Raw genomic sequence first — 6942 nt, forward strand, 5'->3', positions numbered from 1 at the left:
AAAGTGGAGGGGAAATGGAGGGGAAGAGTTAAAACGAGGGGAGAGAGAGAGAGAGAGAGAGAGAGAGAGAGAGAGAACGCAAAATAGTACTTGTATAATGTCACTCTTTACCTCCACGCCTCTCTCTCTCTCTCTCTCTCTCTCTCTCTCTCTCTTTACGATGATTTATGCGATTCTATTTTCATGCCTGAGAAAATGACGCACGTGAAAGCAAAACACACACACACACACACACACACACACACACACACACACACACACACACACACACACACACACACACACACACGTTCTCCTCCCCAGATGAATTTTCACAATTTACTTAGTGAGAGAGAGAGAGAGAGAGAGAGAGAGAGAGAGAGAGAGAGAGAGAGAGAGAGAGAGAGAGAGTCGTCGCTATTATTATTGTTATTATTATTATTATTATTATTATTATTATTATTATTATTATTATTATTATTATTATTATTATTATTATTATTATTATTATTATTATTATTATTATTATTATTATTATTATTTTTATTATTAATTTCGTTTTCCTTTCACACGTACTAAATGATATGCAAATTTCACACCTGCTAAGCAAAGGTGTGTGTGTTTGTGTGTGTGTGTGTGTGTGTGTGTGTGTGTGTGTGTGTGTGTGTGTGTGTTTAGTATAATTTGCCTTGACAAATACACGCCCAGAGAGAGAGAGAGAGAGAGAGAGAGAGAGAGAGAGAGAGAGAGAGAGATATGAAGGACAATAGAGAATAAAAAGAAAAAAATACAAACAAAGGATAGGGAGGAAGGATAGGATAGAGAGAAAGGAAAAGAGAGAGAGAGAGAGAGAGAGAGAGAGAGAGAGAGAGAGAGAGAGAGAGAGAGGGAGGGACAGTGGAGGAATGGAGAGAAGGAGAGAGAGTGAGAGTGAGAGGGAGAGGGAGAGGGAGGGAGAGGAGGCGCGGTGGCAGGATGGGAGTCAGTCGCCTCTCAACTCTGGGCTTGAACACACTGGTTGACTCTCCCTCGCCGTGCCATCTCTCTCTCACTCTCACGCCCGCACACGCCTCTCCCACGCACTCACACGCCTTCCCTCCACGCCTTGGCCCCTCCCACGCCTCGCCGGACCCTCCACGCGACTCCAGCGGCGTAAACACTCAGAGAAACATGAAGAGTGTGAGGTAAACTTGATGCGTGAAAAGTGACACTCAATCTTTCATTTCTCATTGCTTTTGTGACACCCGAACGAGACCTGTGCGTGCGTGTGTGCGTGTGGCGTGCGTTTGCGTGTGTTGCGCGGGGTGTTGCGTGTGTTGCGTGTGCGTGTGGAGTGCCTCAGTATCCTTAGACGTGGAGGGAAACACGCAAACTTGAACTGAAAGGGGAAACAGGTTTTTTGTGTGAGGAAACGTGAGAAGAGGTGGAAAAAAAAAAGGTTGATTTTTGAGGGAGTGTGATTGGTAGACTTTGATTTCCGTTCACGTCTTCCTCCTCGTCTTGTCAGGTAAGAGTTGTTATTGTTGTTGTTGCTGTTGTTGTTGTTGTTGTTGTTGTTGTTGGCTACCTGGTGTGAAAAATAAATTAATTAGTTTACCTGCAGTTTGTTTTAAATTAGGTGGGATTAATGATTTGATATACACACAGGTATCACGGGACAGGGGAGAGAGAGAGAGAGAGAGAGAGAGAGAGAGAGAGAGAGAGTATCATAGCAAATAACATCGATGAATATTGGATCTATTTGGCCATACATGAGTCATTTATTCATACATTCACCTCACTCACTTACACATTCCCGGTGATGCGTCGCGACAAACGGACAGCGAGGGGAATAAATGAATAAATTGAATTAATACTGCGCAGGTCAAACTGAAACGAGCTAATTTGTACATTCCCTCCAGTATACTTTTTTTTTACCGCAATGAAATGTGAAGTGTGGATGAAATGAACCGAGGCAAGACTTAAAGGAAATTGAAATAACGCTAATATACGACAAGGTAGCTAAAGAAGAAGTGAAAGGATGGTAGAGATGAAATGAAATGATGCAAGACTGAGTAAATGAATAGAGAAAATTGATGGAACGTAAATGTAAATGTAGATGAATGTAACTATAGATAAAGTGAAAGAATAGTACAGATGAAAAGGAACGATGCAAGGCTGAACAAATGAATAGAGAAGTTTGATAGAACGTAAAATAAAAAAAAAAATGTTACTATTGAAAAAAAAGTGAAAGAATAGATGGAATAAAATATTGCAAGAATGAAATTAGACAAATAAATAAAGTTTGATAGAACGTGAATATAAAAAAATGTAAATATTGAAAAAGTGAAGGAATAGATGGAATAAAACGATGCAAAACTGAACTGAAACAAATGAATAAAGAAGTTTGAAATGACGTAACTATAGATGAAATAACCCACTGGAAGAATGTAGCTAGAGAAGACGTGAAAGTAGACATGAAATAAAAAGATGCAAGGATGAACAAATGAATAAAGAAATTTGATAGAGCGTAAATGTAGGAAAATGAAACCATGGAAGAAGTGAAAGGAGAGTATAGATGAAATGAACCGATATAAAACTTAAAGGAAAAATGAATAAAAAAAGTTTGAAATAACGGAAATACAAATAAAACAAGGTACTGGTTCAAGGAATTAAAAAAAAAGAAAGAAAGTGAAGTAATAAATGAAATAAATCACTGTATTAATAACGAGGAAGTTTGAAATAACGGAAATACAAATAAAACAAGCCACTGGAAGGAATAAAATAAAAAAAAAGAAAGTGAAATAGTAAGTGAAATAAAGCACTGTGTTACTAACGAAGAGATCATAGATGAAATAAATGACAAAACCACAGAGAAAATAGAAGAACAGCGAAGTTTAAAACAAAAAATATAGATAAATTAAATCACTCTAAGCCTCAACTAAAAACAGATTTAAAACAATAAAAGAAAAAAAAATATATAAACTTAAATTCTTATTTGTAAAAACATCCGGGACATTTTTTTTTAAGCTTAGAGGAATGAAAACCATAGATTAAACACATGACTGAGTAAAACCTTAAAAAAAATGGAACAGATCTGTAAAATAAAAAAAAAGAAACTACAATATGATTTTCTCCTTTCTCGTGTATCCATTTAAATTAACCATTACGAAAAGGAAGAAATTTAAAAAGGAAATAGGAATAAAAGGAAGGACTCCACTTGAAATGTATTTATCCTAAAGGAACACAAGCCGCGGATGAAAATAAAAGGAAAAAAGAGGAAAATAAAACAAATGAGCGTCGTTTTGGTGAAAGACGGAAAAAAAGAGAAAGGAGAAAACATGGAAACCTTTTAAAAAACGAAGAAAAATTGAAAGTAAAGAGAGAGAGAGAGAGAGAGAGAGAGAGAGAGAGAGAGAGAGTGGATGGATGGTGTGAGTGGCGAGGTGAGCGCAGCAGGGGAGAGGAAACCAGGGAATTGCCTTGTTCCTCTCTCTCTCTCTCTCTCTCTCTCTCTCTCTCTCTCTCTCTCTCTCTGTTTCCATTACTATATTCACAACTTTTTTTCCGCTTTTTCATATTTTAATTCCTTTGTTTCCCCCTCTTTCTTTTTTTCCTTCTTAATTTAATTTCTTCCTTTTCCTCTTTTTATGTTTGCCTCTTGTTTCCCGCTCTATTTCCTTCCTTGTCTCTTTTCTGTATTTTCATCTATTTTTCCCCATTTTCTTTTCTTTGTCTCATTCTGCTTCTTCTCTTCTCCTGTTCTCCTTTTCTTTATTTTCTTTCCTTATTCTCTTTTTATTTTCTCCTTTCCTTATTGTTTCTCTTCTTTCTCTCGTCTCTCTCTCTCTCTCTCTCTCTCTCTCTCTGTTTTTCTCTTTCTTTCTTTCCTCCTTCTTTTGCATCTTCCTCTTCTTCATTCCTCTTAGTTTCCTCTTTGTCTTCCTTTCTCTAGTCCTCTCCTCTTATTTTTCTATTGGAACTTCTCTCTTTCCTCTCAATATTCCATCCTCCTCCTCCTCCTCCTCCTCCTCCTCCTCCTCCTCCTCCTCCTCTTCCTCTTCCTCTTGCTCTTTCTTCTCTTCCTCTTGTTATTCTTCTTCTGTCTTGCACGTTCTTGTACCATCTTTTGTCTTTTTTGCCTTCTTCTTCTTCTTCTTCTTCTTCTTCTTCTTCTTCTTCTTCTTCTTCTTCTTGTTTTTTTGTTTTTCTTGTTCTTGTTCTTCTTTTCCTTGTTGTTGTTGTTCTTTTTATTTTTCTTGTTGTTGTTCTTGTTCTTGTTGTTCTTCCTCCTCCTCCTCCTCCTCCTTCTCCTTCTTCTTCTCCTTCTCCTCATCCTCCTCCTCCTTCATCCAGGTAAGGAAGAGAGTCCCTGGATGCTCCTAAATGCTCCACCGCAAGACAGGTAGGCTCTCTCTCTCTCTCTCTCTCTCTCTCTCTCTCTGGTCGCCAAATTAAAATCCGCGAATAAATCTGTCTGCGTGCTAATACTGTACCATCGTGAGTTCGTCGCTAAAATAAATTGATGCCAACTGATGGTGGTGTGAAGTCTATTAGAAAGTACGGTATGTGATAACTCTCTCTCTCTCTCTCTCTCTCTCTCTCTCTCTCTCTCTCTCTCTCTCTCTCTCTCGTTTTCTTATTCCTTTTGTTGTTTTTATGTTTGTTTTTGTGTTTGTTGCTTTGTTTCTTGACTTTTTTCCTTTTCGGAGTACACTAGTGGTGGTGGTTGTGGTGGTGATGTGGTGATGGTGGTGGTTGTGGTGGTAGTGGTGGTTATGGTAGTGGTGGTGATGTGGTGGTGGTGGTGGTGGTTATGGTAGTGGTGGTGGTGGTTGTGGTGGTGGTTGTGGTGGTGGTTATAGTGGTGGTGGTGATGGTGGTGGTATTACTTTTTCTACAAGTCCATTTTCTTTTTCACAAGTATATAAATTTTTCCATCATAATATTTTTCCAGTCTTGTCTTATCTCTTATCATTTCACAATTACCTACGTGTTTTTCTTTTATCTTCCTTTCATTTTTCTTTTATGTCATTTACGGTGAAGTGGTAACGTTTTAATGCATTATTCTTTTCAAATCGTCACATTTTTCCAATTTCCGTCTTATTTTTTTTATTTTTCGTCACATAACGTTGATTTTCTTTGTTTTTCGTCACCACTTACTGTCTTCAAATCGTCACTTTTTTTTTTCTCATATTTTCTATTCTTGTCTTCTCGTCTCTATCTTCCGTCACATCACCACTTATTCCCTTCAAATCCTCACTTTTTTTTATATTTTTCTCATTTTAATTCTTTTTTCTCGTCACATAACGTTGATTTTTTTGATTTTCGTCACATTTTCACTTACTCTCTTCAAATCTTCACTTTTTTTTATATATTTTCTCATATTTTATTTTCATTTTTATCACCACTTTTTCAACACGTTTCTCATCACACAACATTATTTTTCTTCATTTTTCATCACATCATCACTTTTTATTACGTTATTTCATCACATAACGTTATTTTTCTTCGTTTTTCATCACATCATGTCTTTATCCATTTTCTTCGTCACATAGCATCACTTTCCTATATTTCATGTCACATCGTCACTTTTTATATATATACTTTTCTTATCACATCGCTACTTTTCCCTATTTTCCTTCACATCACTTTTTCAATAGTTTCCTCGTCACATAACGTTATTTTTCTCTATTTCACATCATGTCATCACCATCCATTTCTAGTCACATCATTATTTTTTTCTTTTTCACAACATCACTTTCTACCTACTTTTTTTTGTCACATAACTTACTTTTCTGTGTTTTCATCACATCACCACTTTTCACAAACTTCTATAGTCACATCACATCATTTTTCATCACATCACCACTTTTCACAAACTATCATAGCCACATCACATCACTTTTCTTAGTTTTCAGTCACATCACCACTTTTCACAAACTTTCATAGTCAAATCACATCACTTTTCATCACATCACCACTTTTCACAAACTCTCATAGTCACATCACATCACTTTTCTTAGTTTTCATCACATCACCACTTTTCTCAAACTCTCATAGTCACATCACATCAATTTTCTTAGTTTTCAGTCACATCACCACTTTTCACAAACTTCCATAGTCACATCACATCACTTTTCATCACATCACCACTTTTCACTAACTCTCATAGTCACATCACATCACTTTTCATCACATCACCACTTTTCACAAACTCTCATAGTCACATCACATCACATCACTTTTCATCACATCACTACTTTTCTCAAACTCTCATAGTCACATCACATCACTTTTCATCACATCACCACTTTTCACTAACTCTCATAGTCACATCACATCACTTTTCATCACATCACCACTTTTCACAAACTCTCATAGTCAAATCACATCATTTTTCATCACATCACCACTTTTCACAAACTCTCATAGTCACATCACATCACTTTTCATCACATCACTTCTTTTCACAAACTCTCATAGTCACATCACATCACTTTTCATCACATCACCACTTTTCACAAACTCTCATAGTCACATCACATCACTTTTCATCACATCACTTCTTTTCACAAACTCTCATAGTCACATCACATCACATCACTTTTCATCACATCACTACTTTTCTCAAACTCTCATAGTCACATCACATCACTTTTCATCACATCACCACTTTTCACAAACTTCCATAGTCACATCACATCACTTCATCACATCACTTCTTTTCACAAACTCTCATAGTAATTTTTTTTCTAATATTCAGTCAATTTTTTTCCCTTACATAAAAAAAAAAAAATAAATAAATAAACTCACGTACAAACTCACGGTGAAAAAGGAAATGAGGAAAATACGAAAGGAAAAATGATGTGTAGTTTTCATTATAATTTTCACTGAAGAGGAAAATAAAAAGAGGACACATTGTAATCTAGATAAAAACACAAACCTCAATTTTTTTTCCCTCTTTTTTTTCCTCTTTTTTCC

The 6942-nt window shown here is 36.3% G+C and overlaps 1 protein-coding gene across 1 annotated transcript in view; it reads left to right on the top strand.

Moving 5' to 3' along the window:
- Window positions 1-972: 972 nt before the first annotated feature.
- Window positions 973-6942, top strand: part of LOC123511810 (band 7 protein AGAP004871-like) — a 308047-nt gene continuing 302077 nt past the window's right edge. The window contains exon 1 of the mRNA XM_045267845.1: window positions 973-1486. The gene's annotated coding sequence lies outside the window, so the exon portion shown is untranslated. The remainder of the gene's footprint in view (window positions 1487-6942) is intronic.

Source organism: Portunus trituberculatus, chromosome 32 (assembly GCF_017591435.1).
Source record: "Portunus trituberculatus isolate SZX2019 chromosome 32, ASM1759143v1, whole genome shotgun sequence".
Taxonomy (NCBI): Eukaryota; Metazoa; Arthropoda; class Malacostraca; order Decapoda; family Portunidae; genus Portunus; species Portunus trituberculatus.